Genomic DNA, 19,702 nt, shown 5'->3' on the forward strand with positions numbered 1-19,702 from the left:
AAGGGCCATATTTTTTTGTAAATAATAACAAAGTTATAACTTTTTTTAATACACCTCATTTATTAAAAAATACTCGGAATGCACTGGCCCGTTATAATGTTATAACGGGCCAGTGCATTCCGAGTATTTTTGCAAACAACAATGTAGCAAAATTTCAGCACATTATTGATGCCTACCAAATTGACAAAACGAAACGATTTCGGATGTTATATAAGATACGCGAATGTTTTTTAAATACACTGACCACCAAAATTAACGCATCACTTGTATTTTTATGGTTTTTTTGAAAAGTTTTATTTTAAAGCAAAAAATTGTTATACACACTGAAAATAGAGGAAAAACATAGATCATTCTACAAGAGTAATTAAAATTTCCAGCCACTGTGCACAAAAATGAGCAAAAATATCGTTTTTGCTGTTTTTAAATTTACTCGAAAATATTTTTTTAGTAACAGTAGAAAACTTGAATCAGTATTGACATCAATCTTCATTTACTTTTAACATGGGCGATATTAGGAACAACTTCGCATTTAAAAAGTCTGTGCAAGTGCTTTTGTTAGCTCAGAATTAAGAGAGTCGGAGAACTATTGCATATCACTTTGGTATGAACCAATCTACCGTATTTAAAGTTCTAAGAAGACATCGGGAAACTGGACGGCACACAAGGAGGCGGGGACAAGGCCGAAAATGGATCACATCACCTCACCAGGACCAATACTTAAGGTTAATAAGCATTAGAGAAGGGTTTCTCACTACTCTCCGACTTCAAGATCGCATGTTAGACGATATGCACTCCGCCTGGGTGAAAATACTGTTAGAAAATGACTAAAGGAGGATCAAATACATCCGAGAAGACCAGCCACTGTATCCAAGTTAACTGCAGCTCTTCGGAAGGCCCGTTTAAACTTTGCATTAGAACATGTCAATTGGGTCGAACAAGATTGGCGCAGAGTTTTGGCCTTCGATGAATCCAGGTTCTGTCTATACAAGTCTGACCGACAGGTAATAGTGTATAGACGACCTGGTGAGTGATATGCGCAGTGTAATTTCGTTACTAAAGAGAGTTTTGGGGGAGGGTCAATAATGGTATGGATGGGAATATCTTCAGACGTTGTGACAGAATTTGTGGTTTTAGATAGAGGCAATTTAAATGCACATCGATATAGCACGAACATCTTGGAACCTATTGTTGTACCTTATGCCCCATTCGTAGGGCAAGACTTCATTTATATGCAGGATAATAGACGGCCACATTTGCAAGGGTAATTTCCGACTAATTTAGGACTATTGAAATATCAGTTATGAAGTGGCCAGCACGTAACCCTGACCACAACTCAATGGAACACTTATGGGATAATATGGAAAAACTGTTACAGGCAATGTAAGGTCGTCCAAATCACTTCAGTCAGCTAACAAGAGCACTTCTGAATATTTGGCAAAATATAGGCTAAAATCATAAGAGAAACCTCATTTTTAACATGCCACTACCTTATTGAGCTACAATTAACGCTAGAGGGGACAATACAAGATTTCAGGAAAATAATCTTTAAATTTCGATTTCTCATTTTTACTCGTGATGTTACCTTTTCGAATTTTTGTATTTTTTTTACATTTATGTGCTCTTTTTTGTAAGAAAATGTGTTGAAAATAACTCCCAGGGTTCAGCTGTTATTGTTGTTAACATATTTTTTTTTAATATTTCAAAACTTGCTTTTTTAATTAAAAAAATCAAAGTGATGCGTTAATTTTGGAGTTCAGTGTATAAACAACCCATCGAATCGTGCCCTCAAAATGAAGGTATCTGTTGCAGCTAAAACAATGAGTGCCACAGTCGCTAGCGCAATTTGAATGTCCCAAAACTGGTCAACTTGTCAACGTAAAAATGAAATTCCAGGATGGGTGGATAAATAATATACGCGCATTCCGTGAACTATGGAAAATGTGTCAAGCAGAGGGTTTTCAATATTTGCGTACACGGGCCGTTAACCAAGACTGTTTAGAAAATTTGTTTGCAATTATACGACAAAACGGAATGGCAAACACAAATCGTAGTTGCTACCAATACCAATTCACCCATACACTGAAGACAAGTGTTTTAATAGTTATTTATGTATTAAGGGCGTAATGAAGGCGTTTGTGGCCCGCGGCGTGACATTAGGGCTCGAGACGTCAGTCGAGAGCCATAACACGCTAGGGTCACAAACGCTAATTATGCCCGTGGAACTATGGCGGCCAAAAAATTTTGGCCGTCACTTTCTTGACATTCAAGTAAAGTGTAAATAAACCTTTAGGAATCGTAACCCCACTTTCGATTCTTCTCATTTTGACAATCAACTGTTTGAAGCTCAGATATTCCAAAAATCCGACATGAATGAACAAAATTAGAGCAATCGTACATAGATAACCTGAGGTAAACGTTCTGTGTAGTAGAAATGACAAAATAATTTTGAGTTTTGAAATTTACCACCCAAAAAATAACGTTCATAATCAAGTCGGTAATCATGATTTTTTTGGCCGGCATAGTACATACAAAATTTTATGTCCCGTCGAAGTTTTGAATCTTATAATAATTTAGGTAGATTCAATTTTAAAATAACGACACAAAAATCAGGAAGGTGGAATAAGCCAGTTATTGTTATTACTGTAGTAACGGCATAAGCAAGGGCGGCAATAGTATGTTATACGCCAAGGTAGAGAAGACATTTTTTAAGCCGAGGTAGTTTATTCCTTGAGAGAGAAATTCTAAAAAGTTTTTTTTCACTACTAGTCTCAGAAGGCGTCATTATTGACTCTCGAGCCGACCCCAGAAGTAGAATTTCTCTCCCAAGGTTAATAATAATTTTCATTATTAACCAAGGTCAATAATGAACAGTCGTCACCTAGCAACGAAAGATTTTCTTTGATTTTATTGGTTAACGTAGACAGACGATTTTCAATTTTCATAGCAACCGTTGAAAAATGAGAACTCGGATCGTCGCATCGGACAAACAAATGTAATTAATAATTATTATTAGAAAGGGTTTTAACGGATCTAGTAGTGAAAAAAATAATATACCGGGTATCAACCACCAAACCTGGCCATAAGCACATTACACATATTAAAATAATATATGAGTTGCTATGAAACATATTATTGTCTCGTCAAATTTGCCCAATAATTGAGCATAATACTGCTCTGTGATCGTTCTTCCCTTTTCCAAATTTCAAAAGTATTTCTACTTTCTACCTTACCTACATCAAAAGTTTCCTGATGGCATTGTTTGTACGGATGATAATAATTATAGCTGTCAATATGACATTACACAATAATATATTTCATAGCAACTCATATATTATTGTAATATGTGTAATGTGCCTATGGCCAGGTTTGGTGGTTGATACCCGGTATACACCACGCTAGAGAAGACAATTTTAAGCCTCGCTTCTTTATTAAACTACCTCGGCTTAAAAAAATGTCTTCTCTACCTTGGCGTATAACATACTATTATGCACCAAGGGCGTTACGCCCGGAGAACGATGAATCCAGCTCGAGGGCTTTAGCCCGAGAGATGGATATCGTTCGATGGGCGTAATCATTCGGTGACGCCGTGGTGCATACAAGATTTTATTTTTCACTATACGTGTTCTTAAAAAAAAAAATTGGCATCTTTGCAATTTTGAATTGATGAGGGCGTTATGAATTCATTACGCCCGCTTATTCTTATTACGCCCTGTATTATTCCCCGGTTGTTATGGACATGTTTACGTATTTCGTATCCTAGGAGTTATCATGCAATTATACTAAAGTGAAAAATAAATAGCTATTACAGCCCTGGGCTATAATATACTGAATTACGCCCTAAAAACTAGTCCATAAGTAGGCAAAAATCGCCCGATCGGATATAAATAATCTTACGGGCTCATTTAGTCGGTACAAAAATTGCGAGGACGATGACGGCAATCTGTTGAGCACTATAGAAGAGTTTCTGGATAATGGTTTTACATTAGCAAAACCTATTGTTGATGACCATGATAACGAATTATTAATAATAAATGTACCAAATTTTAATGAAAATTCATTGAAGGACGAAAATGTAGATACACAAGGGTTAAGCTATGTTTGTGGATATTTTGTAAAAAAAATTAAAGCGATGAAATGTGTATCGTGCCTGGATGCGCTTTTGTCACAAAATTTGGAGCTACACCACACTTTCACTACTTTTAAGAAAAATGACGAGAAAACAAGACTGAAATATGTAGAAAAATCTTTAATCCGGTACATAGCACATGCATATGATTTAATATACATATCTTTATCTGAACGAAAGTGGAGAAATCTTAAATATTTTTCAAAAAATTAAGGTTGCTTTAAAATGTCGCCTTGATTTTACTTGGTTTTCTTGTAAAGATCATTTTTCGGAAACTAAATCTATTGTATTGGATTCAGCAAAATCTCTCATTGCAATAAAGTTTTTAAAAGATAAAAGAAAACAATTTGAAAATGATATTATAATCGTCAAATGCATCAAAATAATAAAATGAGACGAATTTTACATAAATAGTAAATACCTCGCTAAATAGACTGTTTTTCATATATAAGTATTTTTTGTTGTACATACCTACATAATATTTATAGTTTGTTTTAAAATATTAATTATGTTAATTATGATTTATATTTTATCATTGTGTTTATTTAATATGTTAAATTCTTATCGTACTTACATTTATACATCTATTTTTTGTTTAAAATTAATAATACTCATTGTGTTCATACATATTGTTTTTCTTTTTTATAATTAGTAGTATTTATTGTTTACTGCTTTTTTATTAATTGTAAAAATGGATGAAGGAATTAATCTAGAGTGTACGTATTGTTACCACGTAGATAATTTAATACTCAACTGACTATATAATTCACCGTATGTGTCCATGTCCATAGGATTAGTTATATTGTCAGCTAATAATTTTACAAAAACATTATTAACAATAAATACACTGCTTATTATATTAACCACCACTGTACTTACTGATAACATAGTTTCTAATTTATACTTAATGTGCAGATGAAGGATCTGCCAAGGCCCACAAGATCCCTCCTAGTTGCCCAACACCTAGGAAAAATGAAACGTATTAGAGTGCAGGCTTTTGTGTTGAGAAAGCAGTATATTGTTCTCCCAGTCGCAATATTAATTGGAAACTAATCCGTGAATCTAAGCCGTTCCTGTCAAAAGAAGCGCACACTCTTTTTTCAAACGAACTGAAATCCTCATTTAGGAACAAATTTAATTGTAGATACGATGATGACATGAAAGAATTATGCCTATTATGGTATTATGCTTCCCCAAAGGGATACAGAACTATTTCTAAGGCACTAAATTTGCCCAAAACTCGGACTTTGCGAAACTGGCAGGCTAAATTGAAGGTTGATTAATCATGCTATTGTGGAATCCATAAGAAAACATTTTTCTGGTTGCGATGAAGAGAGCCCTAAGATAGCTAGTCTTGTTTTTGATGAAATATCTATCAATGAAGAACTGCACTATGACGTCAGCAGAGATGGGATCATAGGTGTTGTTGATACTGGTAAAATCCGAACAAATGATAAGGCGAAATCTGCCTTAGTATGCATGGTTCGTGGAAACACATTCGTGGTTACTGGTTTTTGGGTGGTACATCAACTTCCAAACATATTTATTCAATATGGACAGCATTGATGCTGCTATTGCAGCTGGATTAATTGTTAAGGCAGTTATTTGTGACCAAAGTCCAGTAAATCAAAATGTTGCTAAAGCCCTTGCAATTACACCTGAAAACCTTTTTTTCTTCACAAAGATCACAAAGTATATTTTATATATGATGTTCCTCATCTGCTGAAGACAATAAAGGAAGAAATATAAGTTGGAAACATATTGTTTCAGCATGTACAGTCGATGGACAAATAAAACTGGGACAAAAATGACAATCACATAAGTCAAAATTTACAAATTTGCATCGTTTAATTACGGCTTTATCACAAATAGGTTAACTTTGGTATGACATATTATATAGACACTGACAAATATATTGACAATTCAATGGTCTGATTTACACGGATTAAATTTTAAGTGTCCCAGTTTTATTTGTCCACCGACCGTACGTCAAAGAATCCATTGAGAGCCCGATTACTGCCCAAAATTACTGCTGAACATTTAAATATTACAAATATGCTTCACAAGTGTTCAGTGATAGTGTGAGTGTTGCAATATTAGTGTTAATCCAATTGGGCGAAATAGAGTCAGCTGCACAAGCTACTGCAGAATTTGTTGGTGACACTGATAAAATGTTCGACTGCCTTAATAGTTGCAGATTAAATGTTGATAAAATTAAGATGAGTTATGCAATAACAGCAGGTTCACCTCATGAGACATTTTTAAATGAAATGATTACTAATATAAGTACCGCAAAATTTATTGGTGCTCATCGAAGGATACCTCCTTGCTTGAAGAACTGGCAGATAAGCATTCCCAGTATACTGCAATTAGCTAGAGGTCTCAGGGAGACGCATAATATGCCAAAACTGTTGACAAGACAGTTAAATCAAGATCCTCTCGAAAAAAATTTTTCGGTTGTAAGATACCAGCATGGTTGTTGCCATAACCCCAATCCGCAACAATTTCAAAATGGACTTCGTCAAAATTACATAACAAGTATTGCAAAATTGTCATCTAATACGAATTGTGAGAATGATTTTACTGTTATGCTACTCGTAACGAAACTGTCAAATATTGCTAAAATTGAACGAGTTAATAATACGAATGAAGACATGTCTTCCATAGATTTCAAAGATCTAACAAATCTTATGGAAAAGGTAACAATTTCTGATGAAAATGCTACTTGTTACGCGAGTGGTTTTGTTGTGAGGAAATTTTTACAATTACACAACTGCGAAACATGCAGGACTATCCTAGTGGATAAAGACAAATTGCTAACAGGTGAACATCAATTATTCACCTACTTCAAACAGAGTCAAGATATCGCATATAAAAAGGGCCTAATTTTTGTCTCCGAAGAAGCACACGCATTTATTACCAAGATAGAGGTAATTCATAATAATATATTCCCCAAGTTACTTCAAACTAACAATACGAGTATATCAAAAGATATTATAGGAATTATAAAAGACGTTTATTCTGTAAATTTGACTCGTATGTTCAGAAGAGTCAAGTGGTTTATTTTTATCTTTATTTGTAAAAATCAGATGTCATTGGGCAGTGAGATTTAGAAACAAAAGCAAAATCAAAAAAGCTGCCACAAAAAATTAAAAATTAAAAAATGTATTGCACGAATGAATTAATCTGTGAATGAATAAATTGTATAAAATTATATAATTCTCAATATTTATTTATTTTACTTATTACATATAGGATACCTCAACGATACCTTTGTATCAGTTTTAATTCTAGAGGTATATCTCTAGAATAGTATGAATTGTATCTATACAATGTATTATTTTTCTGTTTAAATATTTACATAATTCAGTTGAAATTTATTTTTGCCACCATACGGTTCAAATATTTTAAAATGCGCGGGTCGCTCCTGAACATCGTTTGCAGCGCCCCTAGCGTTTCAGATGTATTCTGTTCTTTAAAAAGTGGTCGGTTTTACTCATATATCTATTAACTAGTATCTATTAACTAGTTAATAGATATATGGTTTTACTAATACCAAAGAATATCTACGTTCCGTATCGAAGCGACACTCGACATTGGATTCCACTGCGCATGTATATTAAGGATGAACTGGAGTAACATTGAAAAATGGCGAAAATTGCTCAAAATTGGTACAATAGTCCTTTTATCCATGCTAAAGTATTGTGCCAAATTTAAAAAAAATTGATCGAGGAATTTTAAAGTTATTACCTTTAAAGTTTCGGAATATTTTACACGTGTTCTTATGAGAAATCGATCAATGCTCGTATATAAATTGATAAAAAATATATTTCAAAATGGCCAATTTTTCTTAAAATTTTCACACATAAAGTATCGATATCGTAGAATTTTCTAATGAATTTACAAAGAAAGTTGGTCGAGGATTTTTCATGTAATCGCTAATTATATGTGGAAAAACACGGTTTTTGAGGTTATGTACCTGTTTTAATTTCAATAAAAAGAGAACAAAATGCATATAATTGACGTCGGTATGCAATATTACACTCATATCGCACGTTTTACTACATTTACGTTAAGAGCTTTAACAGAAATGCAATGAAAATTGAATTCAATGTGCTTCTGTTTACTTTTACGTACAGTCTTAGTCAAAAGATTGTAAAATCACATGTATGTAATTATTTAAATATCAAGAAAATTACCACAAAATTTACTTGCAACTGATTACCAAAAATTAAAAACTTTTTTTTCAAATATTGATTCCTCGTAATAAACGTTTCATAGCATTATAAGAATTCCGCAACTTTTTGCTGAGATTGTTACTCCAGTTCATCCTTTAGAAAATGGCGGTTTCGTGTTTTTGACGATCAGCTGGCATCAGCTGACAACCGCTTTTTGATCAGCGTTGATTTTCTATGCTTTGCTTCTGTCCTGTGAATTTTGTGTCATATCCTGTTTGGTGTGAACAGTGAATTTTATATTATTACGAAATTCTTGTTGAACAATATGATACGTAATCGACGAGGATTCTTTTGTGCTGTGAGAGGATGCACGTCCAAACCGAATGGATCCATTAGTTTTTTTTATTTTCCAAAAAAAAATAGAGAGAGGTAAACAGAATTTTAATATTTTTTAAACACTTGTTGCAATAATTTTTTTAGACAGTTGGAGTGGATTCGAGCATGTAAATTTCCTGAACTGGAATAAAAGAGCCAAAAATGTATAGAAGAAACACGTGTATGTGGGAAGCATTTTGAAGAGCAAATGTTTTTAAATTATTTAAAAAATCGGTTGCAATCCCATACGAAACCAACCCTTTTCCTGCCGGATCAAGAAGAACCTGGTAGGTACAACTGCTTCCGTAAGGTAATGTTATTTATTATTCTTTACAATTACAGATTTTATTCATAAATAAATAAAAAATAAAAGGTGAATAACAATGTACCACTTAATATCACAGTACATCTGCAACACAAACTGATAGTGCATTATCAGCTGCTTCACCAAAAAAAAGAAAATTAAGAAGCGAAATTCACACATTAAAATGTGAGAGCAAAAAATTGAAAATCGAAGAAAAGAAGCGTTACGATGGCGTCACAATTGAGGAATTTAAGAAGTTATGTGAAAAGTTCTTACCACCATTAAGCGCCAAATTTGTTAAGGTACAGGCAACGCTTAATAATAAAAAACAATGTGGTAAGAGATACACTGATGATTATAAGAAATTTGCGCTACAACTGTACTTCATTAGCCCTAAAGCATACAAGTTTATGAAAAAAACTTTCATGCTCCCATCCATCAGAACTTTGCAGCGGTTTACTCATGGAATGAATTTCGAACCATGACAGATGCAGTAAAACAGTGTATCTTGTGTTGGGATGAGATGAATATAAAAAAAATACCTGCTATACAATTGTTCGCAAGACAAAATAATTGGTTTTGTCGATGATGGCAAAAAAAGAGCATTTATCCCATCACCAAAAGTTTTAGTAGTCATGGTAAGGGGATTATTATCAAATTGGAAGCAGCCGGTAGCTTTTTATTTCTGTAAGTCCTTTTGTGTTGATACTAAACAAATTTTAAATGACGGTTTAGACAAACTATTGCAAACTTCATAAAATGTTAAAGCTCTAATTAGCGATCAGGGTTCCAACTTTGTGGAAACTGTTAAGTCATTGGGTGTGTCAGTTGATAAGCCTTATTTTGAGTTTCACCACCAAGGTAACCTAAAAAAAATTTGTGTTTTACGACTCACCACATTTATTAAAGTCAGTACGAAACACGCTTCTTAACTGCAACCACATTGAATTCCTGGGTGGGAAAAAAGCATCTTGGGTAATTGTTCAAGCCTTTTATAACTCAGATAAAACAAAACCTTTGCGAATCGCAAAGAATCTCATGGACAAGCATATAAAATCAAATAATTGGGAAAAAATGCGTGTGAGTTTAGCAGCTCAAGTAGTAAGTGAAAGTGTTGCTGTCGGAATTTCAAACTTACGTTTCATTAGGGGCTTTACCAGCCGAATCGGCAGGAACAGCGAGGTTTATAGAACAATTTGACAAACTATTCGATATTTTTCATTCTTCGAAACACACTGGGAAAAAATACAATTTACCTTTTAATGGTGCATCTCTTCAGTAGCAGTTTTTAAATGAAATGGTCCAATTATTAGAATCCATTAAAATAATTAATAAACAAGATAAAAATGTTACAAACACATATAATGTTTTAAGGGATGGCATTTAAACATTAATGGCTTAAAATTTTTATGGGAAGAATTGAAAATGACCAACGTAAAGTTTTTATTCTCTCGTAAATTAAAGCAAGATTGCCTTGAAAATTTCTTTGGTGCAGTTGTTGTATTCTACTTTTTGTACATTCCAATGTGATTGTATACTAAACTTCTGTTATATTTATTCATATTAATAATAAATCTAAACTAACCACTTTTGAAATTTATTTTTTATGTTTTCTGAACCAACTATTCTCGACACTCTACGCCTATGTAATGTGGCGCGCCACTGAATTAGTAGTTTCAAAATGGTTGAAGGTCATTGGTCATTTCATTACGGGTGGTATTTAACTGTTTACCAAATTTACCAAATTTATTCATACAAAAAAATACTTTCGTTTCCCAAAAATACTAAATGCTCACCAAAATTAAAACCATACATAATCCTAGAGCGATAACCAGATATTGACATCCTGCTAGTTTCTTATATTATTTGCTACTAAAAATAACTTTTGTTACCTGAAAATGCTATATGTTCACCAAATTGTATTCCATATTTAATTCTGAAATGATAACCAGATATTTAATTTTTGTTAGTGTCTTATATTTATGCAGTAAAAAAAAACTTTTTGTTTCACAAAAATACTAAATGTTTACTATATTTTATACTATATTCAATTTCAAATGGATACCCAGATTTAGACTTCTCATTAGCCTCTCATACAGAGTGTCTCATAATTAAAGCATTCAGACTCCAACGCGTTGCAGGGAGTACGCCGTGTAGCAAGTAAGAACTTGTTGAAAAACGTTTTGAATAATTCTTAAGATGATATATGTGATATAACTCTTCTGACTCCAACGCGTTGCAGGGAGTACGCCGTGTAGCAAGTAAGAACTTGTTGAAAAAAGTTTTGAATAATTCTTAAGATGATATATGTGATATAACTCTTCTAACTTTGTTCAATACAGCAACCGCATTCCTTATCTTATAATTTTCAGATTAAAGCGTTGCAAAGATACGTACAAAAATATGCCTAGGTTGATACCAGTTCGAATTATCCGTATCCAAGGTTACAAAACAATAATCTAGCCCAATTGCCGTTTCTTTTTGAACAAAAATTGCAAAAATTAAATATCTTTTACTCCGCGATAACGCTACTTTTCTAAGACAATTTTTTGCATCATTATTTTCTCACGATAAATAAAAATAAACGGCAAACATTCCTAATTTCTATTTGAACAAAATTTGTTGCAAACTCTACACCTTCAGTATCTTTGTAAGGAGGGGTCGCCCGAATTTTATATAAAGAGCGATCAAATTAATTTGTAATCGAGTTATCCATGAATCCGAAATCGTATGTCGTTACTTGAACTCCACGCTCCAATAAACACAGCTTGAACACAGGTTAGATCTCGAAATATCAATCGCAAAGACAAACGGATCAAATCCATGGATGACTCGATTACAAATTAATTTGATCGCTCGATAGTATATCAATTGTAAGAACAATCTATCAATATTTTATTAGGTCTCCTCTCAATAAGGACATAGAATGCAAAAGAATTTCGCAATCGAGTATCAGCCAACGTTTTTTCGAAAACTGCACAGCTCCACATTAGCGGAAACTCAAAAAAATTTTTGTCTACAATTATCTTGTTGTTTTAAATTTGGAATGCTCTGACCAACTAATAATGATAGCAACCGTCAAACAAGCGATATAACTTCTAATTTTGTAAGGTTCGGTTGCGATTTTAGGAGAATTACTGGTGTTTAATAAAAGAAAGAAGAAAAAACAAAAATGAGTTCCGAAAGTGATGAAGATGATCTGCCTTTGGATGTATTAGAAACGGCACGAAATGCAGTTTTTAGTGTTATCCCGGAAAAGCCTTCTAGACAATATGAATCTGCTTAGAAGGATTTCATGAATTGGTGTGGCTCTAAGAAATTAAAGAACGTGTCTGAAAGTGTGATACTGGCCTATTTGGAATATAAAGCTAAGAAATTGCGAAATTGTGACCTCTTCTTCAATCAAAAATTGCTGAACGTAAAAGTATTTTTTGTTCTAGATTCTAGATTGTATAGTCCGGACAAAATAAATGTGAAAATGTTCAAATCAAAATGTAAAGAAAACAATAATAAAGATTTATGATGGGAAACAGATGGATATCCACCACCAAAGTTGCAAGTAGAATTTCGAAAACTCGCTGTGTTTATATACCCACCCCTTTTCGAGAACGACCTACCAATAAATCTTTATTATCATTATCATGTTGTTAAATAATTTGACTCAATAAAGTCAGAATTCACATTTATTTTGTCCGGACTATAAATCCAGTGAACAAAAAACAGTCACTTTGACAACCGATTTAGATCATGTAAATGTGAACATATTTTTATCAGTTTTCGAAAAAGTAGTTTTCTTTAGCAAGTGCTTAATATAAATGGATAGCGTGAATATTTATATTTGCAGTGGCGTTAACGTTACGTCGATGTTAAAACGTTAATGTTAACGTTAGATCTAGAAATTCAAAATTACATGTATTTCATTGTGGACCGTTCACAATGACGTTATGATGAAAATTAATGTTGCATGAAATTGTTAGCGTTAACGTTAGTTATAGAAATGTTCTGGATTCTTAACGTTACATTCTAACATTAGCGAACGGAAATAATTTATAAAAAGTACTGAAATACATGTAATTAGATCTAACGTTAACATTAACGTTTTAACATCGACGTAACGTTAACGCCATTGTGAAAGGGCTGTAAAGGCGCGTAACGTGAGCGTTCCACATTTGGTGAACATTTAGTAAAATAGGTAAACATATAGCATTTACAATACAAGCAACAGTAAAACAATACACAACATTGCTATTTTGGTGACGCTGTTCTCATTTTCCAAAGTGTCATTATTTGGTGTCCACTAGGAATTTTTGATGTTAATTTAATTTTTTGGAGGACAGCGCTAGGGGTGTATAATTTAATTTGGTGAACATTATATTAATACCCTTTCATTACGCATTTTGTACGTGATCTTACGGCAGTGTCGCTTCTATACGGAACGTAGATATTCTTTGCTAATACACTCTTTACCGGCGTTTCCTATCTTCCTTCTCCCTAATCTTTGATCCGAAGTTGTCTGTGGTTTAACATCGGTTTAAGTCGTCTCCCCGTAGGGGTTAATTTGTCTATGCTGTTGATTTCACGTCGAATATGTCAAAAGACGTATCCAGTTGCAGTATTGCAAACAGCCGAATAACAAAATGTTCTTAATTTTATTGCCAACTCAAACGATCCTTTTTGATAATCCGATATTACTATTTTATTTTTGGTTGAACTGCATTATGAAAAAAAGTGTTCATTGTGACAACACCGCAACACTAGCTATAATCTATTCATTTTGATTGTGACCACTCCCTAGTAACTTTTCAGTTGCTAGGTTATTGATGGGGAATTTTAGATAACACTAATTCCAGTCGCAGTTGGCAACTCTCGGAGGCGCCATTTTGACAGAAACGTCACGCTCACAGAAGACAGAACGGAGAAGGACTTGCGCAAATGTTTTTCGACGTACATTGTGCGCATATCGAGATTTGGTACAAAATTTTACAATTCAAAAAGAAAATGCCACGTCGTCTTCTCAAAGTTGAGACTAAACGGTTAATATTGACTTGTTTCGAGATATTTATTGAAGCCAACGGGAAAATAACTCACAAAGACGAACATCACCAATAAAGTTAACTCTATTTGTGCTTTTTGTTGTACATTTTTGCTAGTAAGTGTTGTAGTTTGATACCTGCTGCCTTTTCAACCCCTGTAAATCATTTTTTGGAACTTTCTGTCTGATTAGTTTTTATCTGAAAATATTTGTACAGTGTGGAATAAAATGATTTACATCTAGTTACCTTTGGAATTTTTGCACATGTAAATTTTCCTGTACCGCTCTACTTTTTTTTTTGAAGTGCCGAACTATTAGTTCTGTCAATAAATATCATCAATCGAATTGACAATTGTTACAATTTACTAAATTGAATTAACAAACGTTGGTGGCCACTTTCAACACTAGCTGTGACTTGCTTTTGTTAGCTCCTTTTTAATTTCAATCTCTACTTTGCATTCATATCATCCCTTCGCAATAAATCACATTTGGAATTTTGGAATATTTTGAGGTTAGGCTTTCTTTTTTTTGTAGAGCGGCATTTCGTATTTTTACAAGGGTAGGGGAAATGTGGGTAAAGTGGCCACCCAGAGTAAAGTGGCCACCTATCATTTTTTCAAAACTACTACTGCCATCTTTCGGCATAACCACAGAATTAGTGTAACATGCACTACAGTGAAGTTGGCGACCAATTAAAAGCATAGAACAGAAATCTGTCAGCTACTTTTTTCAATTTTGCACATTTGTGTAAGTACGATGTTATATTGCAATTGTCTTTGTTAGGTGTTTAGTGTTGTGTAAGATTTTAAAAAGTTATAAATTTTGTTTCTGAGTGTTAGTATATGTTGTCAGGTAAGTATCCATGTAGTATAGTCAATGATTATAAAAAAAACGATATATCGTAGGTTACGGCATTTATCTTAAAGGTACTATCTGGGGCAAAGTGGCCACCAGTGGCCACTTTACCCATTCGCCTTCTACTGTGTAAATTTAATTTTGTTACAGAAAATGCCAAGGAAGTATGAAAGAAAGTCAAGTCAGGCATCATGGGAGAGTGAGGCCATGGCAGAGGCTATTAAAGCCGTTAAAGAAGGGAATATGCCCTTCCAAACTGCAAGTAAATTATATAATATCCCGCGAAACACTCTCGAAAAACGAAATAAAACTATTAGGCTCTATCCGACCTGTTTTTACCAGTGATCAAGAAATGGAAATCGTTCAGCATATTGAGGAGATGGAAACACGTTTCTATGGTTTTACTAAAAAGGAACTTAGATCTTTAGCTTATCAGTTGGCTGAGAAAACCGGTCTAAATCATAATTTCAACAAGGAAAGTCAACTTGCTGGAGAACATTGGTTGAAAGGTTTTCGTGACAGGCATCCCAACATTAGTCTTCGCACACCTGAAGCCACCAGTGCGGCTCGTGCCAGAGCCTTCAATAAGAATAATGTAAACAAGTTTTTCTCTTTGTTAGATGAATGTTTTCGTCGATTTCCTTATAGTCCTCATCGAGTTTTCAACGTTGATGAGACGGGTCTTACGACAGTGCAGTCAAAATCAAGCAAAGTTTTTGCTGCAAAGGGAAGAAAACAAGTAGGCAGTCTCACATCAGCAGAAAGGGGAATTTTGTCAACAGTTGTAATATGCATGTCAGCAGGCGGTATTTTTGTTCCTCCAATGATAATTTTTCCAAGAGTCAGAATGAAAGAGGAGTTAATGGATGGAGCTCCACCAGGAACTGAATTTGCCTGTCACAAAAGTGAATGGATGCAACTAGAAATTTTTACTAGGTGGTTTACGCATTTCCTGAAGTATGCAAAACCCACAGCTGAAGACCCTTGCCTACTTATACTTGATGGACATGTCACTCACACAAAAAACCTGGAGTTCATAAATATGGCACGTGAAAATTTTGTCACGGTTTTGTGTCTACCACCTCATTGTAGTCACAAGTTACAACCCCTAGATGTGGCATTTATGGGACCTCTTAATACGTTTTATGTCCAGGAAATCGAAAAATATCTAAAGAATAATCCTGGAAGAACAATTTCCCAATTTCAAGTCAGCAAACTATTTGCTGGGGCATATCTTCGAGCAGGAACACCTACCACAGCCATAAATGGGTTCCGACGTTGCGGAATCGTACCCTACAACCCGCACGTGTTTAGTGATGCAGATTTCGTTGCATCTGAGGTTACTGATAGAGATGAAGCTAGTGAACAACTCTTGGAAAACGCAGAATCTGTTGAAATAGTTGAACAAGTTAACTCTATAGAGAATCCACTTCCTTCGACTAGTAGACAAGTTGATCAGAATTCACTTCCTTCGACTAGTAGACAAGTTGATCAGCAACACATGCACGGTTTAAATAGTGAACCAAGCACATCAGAATTAGTTGTCAGCCCAAAAGACATTGTTCCGATTCCAAAGTGCCAAAGCAGAACAAATCAAAAAACTAGAAAAAAAGGTTCTACTGCAATAATTACAGACAGCCCTTATAAAAACGACTTGGAGACGGCAAAAGAATCCAATAAATCATCAGCAGGTAAAAAGCAATTGTTTTGTGGTAAAAACACTAAAAAGACTAAAAAGACACAAGCCCCCAAAAGAATGAAAACCGCCGCTAAAGAAGACACAAGCAGTGACGATGATGACCAGGAAGATGCAGAATGTCTTTATTGCAACAGTTTGTTTTCTCAATCCAAGAAAGGGGAGGGTTGGGTGAGTTGTTCACTTTGCAAAAGGTGGGCACATGAAGAATGTGCTGGATGTAATGAAGATATAGACATATTTTTATGTGATTTATGTACCTATACTTAAACAGTTGATAATTATTATACCTACTTTGTTTCTACCGTTTATTTTTGTAAAATAAGATAGGTTTATATTAAATGTGATTGTGTTAGTTACACATTTCTGGACTGGCCACTTTACCCCATATCTGGTGGCCATTTTACCCTAATATGTGGGGTAAAGTGGCCATTTGCACACATTTATTTAAAAATATCGCAATATAAACAACAGTAAAAATAGGATTCTGGACACTTCACTACTGTTAGATAAATATTTAAGGCATTATTTGTCCTCAGTTCTGCAGTCATACTGCTCTTTGTTTAATATTACACAACGTTCAAAGCTTAAGGTGGCCACTTTACCCACATTTCCCCTAATGCAAAGGTAACTAGATGTAAATCATTTTATTCCACACTGTATTAATCAATACTAATTGAAAGTTCTGATTACCGCGCATTTTTCGCGTTTGTCTTACTGCCAAATGACCATTTCCTTCGTTCTTCATTAATATCGAGAATTGCATGAGGTGATTTCGAAGTTTTTACGTTAAATAATCTGTACCTGGATATAACCCCACTTTTCAACAGACGAGACCACAGAATCAGACAGACGTTTTTAGTTTCTCCTACTTCAAATATTGATTTCCGTTATTAATATTGATAAATACATTAAAATCATTGCTTTACTACCATGGTCAAGTTTTGACAATTCTGACATTTTCACATCATGTTCACACCACACAAATATTTAGTGTAAAACGTATCCAGCACACAGCTAAACAGCGCCTACTATGTTTTTCGTTGTGGTCACAATCAAAGTGAATAGATATTACTCATATCATCGCTTCAGATTCAGAGTTGTTTATTACTGGACTAACAGCTATTTTGTTAGATATATCTTCAACTACATACTTAAGAAAGGATTATTAGGTACTCACCTAAGATCTTCGCAATCTATCTGCATTCTTCGAGGTTATATACGATTCGCACCGAAATTCCAAAGTACGGAACAAACCATATTAATTCTTAATCATTATTGGGCGTCTCCAAATATTTTTCTCCGCACGATTAATTTTAATACGATTTCTGAATTTATTGTTTAAACCACGAACACGTGTATGACATTCCAAAGAACGCCGGGACAACAATTATTGACAATAACACTAAAAAAGGTTATGTGTGCAGTGTGCACATTATATGCTACAAACGACCCGCAGTTTTGTATCGCGCGTTGAAATCGCAGAGATACAGTAGTGGAACTATGTAACTCGGAAGAAAGAAAGGAAAGAAAGAAACAAGAAAGAGAGGAAATTTCCTAGTGCGACTATGTAGCGATGTTTCTATGACGCGTCGGAAACGTTCGGGTCTGGAAAGAAGTGTCATACTATCGTGACAATTTGAGCTGAAAACGTTCGGTTTCGTGGATATTTTTAGAGGAATATTATTTTATTCATGGTGACTTTTCGCCTGACGCGCCTGTCAAGCGTAATTTCGAATTTCGTGGTTTGTTTTAAGGTTGAGTTTATATAACACTGTGGATTGAATACGATATAAATATGAATCCGATTTGATTTTTAAAATTGTTCTGATATGAAGAGTGTCTAAAAAACATTACTACACTTGAAAATAATTGATATCACATTGCTAAAAGCGTCTGAAACGGTACACATACACAGGCTACTTTTATGACTTTATTCAGAATAAAATGCAAATTTCCAATAACATTGTTAAATCGATGGAAGCTTCCGGTGGGAATTTAAGAAAAAATCACATTAATAATAACAAATCTTGCCAGAAAGTGAACAGTCCTCATTTTCCATAAGCATATCAATTACAGAAAATGTACAATATACCTAATGTATAGGTATGTACAGGGTTATTCTAAATTATTGTAGTCGAAGTAGGTGTGAAAATTGAATGTAAAATTTATGGTTGCCGCTCCACATAAAAAAACATCAAAATTATGTGAATAAGTGAGTACACACGGGAGTTAAAGTGGGTGCAAAACAACTCAATATTACAGAATTGGTTGTAAATCAACTCAATATTTCTGGATTCGGTCGTTAATTTAACAAAAATAATTAAAATTCTCATCACCGCACTTTTCACCTAAAAAATGAGTGACAGCAACAAAATTGACAGTTCACATGAAAGCGGCAAAAATTTAATAACATGGGCATGTCCTACTTCGACTACAATCATTTAGAATAACCCTGTATTATTATACTTATATTTTTTATTGTACCTACATAATCAACAGAGTAAACATAATTACATAAAATATACAAAACATATTATATTAATTTATCACTGTTAAAATTGCAAATTAAAATATTTTTCAAGATTTTCTGTGGTGCAGTTTTACCGGAAATCGGCAAATACAAACGTAGAGCCGCATCTATAAATTGCATCATACATAACTCCATGTTTCATTGTTACATTAGGTAGTCCGCGTGCGGTAGTCAGTTTAGTGACACGAACCGCACTATACACGTAGCGTGCACACGACAAAGAACGACAACTTGGAAAGACTAGTGAGGGTCTTTCTAGTTTTCTACGCCCGAACTCTGCATCGGCTCGTCCGGTGATGCACGATTCTAGTTACATGGTAGCGTTGTGGAGAATAGACAGGAAAGATAGGAAATTTCTTTCTATCCCAGTTACATAGTTCCACTACAGACTGTCCCAGAACTCGCGGATCAAACTGGAGTGCGTTTTCCTTGGTGATAACTGAAAGCAATAGCGTTTAAAAAAAAGTCCAGGGTATAATCGATTTTTTGTAATAAATAATTAAAGTTGACCAATCAGAAGGACGGTGTTAATTTGAATTTCAGATAAATTTAACCAACAGTTTGAATTGCCTAGCAACATACTTCTATGAATGATATGGAATT

General features: G+C 34.1%; 2 long non-coding RNA genes across 2 annotated transcripts in view; one reads left to right on the top strand and one right to left on the bottom strand.

Annotated features, from left to right (window-relative positions):
- The window catches only part of LOC138128742 (uncharacterized), a 97,659-nt gene extending 79,680 nt beyond the window's left edge, over nt 1–17,979 (bottom strand). The window contains exons 1-2 of the long non-coding RNA XR_011158893.1: nt 17,747–17,979; nt 5,006–5,089 (exon numbers count right to left, since the gene is read on the bottom strand). This is a non-coding gene — a long non-coding RNA (uncharacterized lncRNA). The remainder of the gene's footprint in view (nt 1–5,005; nt 5,090–17,746) is intronic.
- Nucleotides 15,172–16,923, top strand: LOC138128743 (uncharacterized). The gene is made up of 2 exons (XR_011158894.1): nt 15,172–15,465; nt 15,519–16,923. It is a non-coding gene; the product is annotated as an uncharacterized lncRNA (long non-coding RNA).
- Nucleotides 17,980–19,702: the final 1,723 nt, after the last annotated feature.

The sequence above is a fragment of the Tenebrio molitor genome, chromosome 4 (genome assembly GCF_963966145.1).
Source record: "Tenebrio molitor chromosome 4, icTenMoli1.1, whole genome shotgun sequence".
Taxonomy (NCBI): Eukaryota; Metazoa; Arthropoda; class Insecta; order Coleoptera; family Tenebrionidae; genus Tenebrio; species Tenebrio molitor.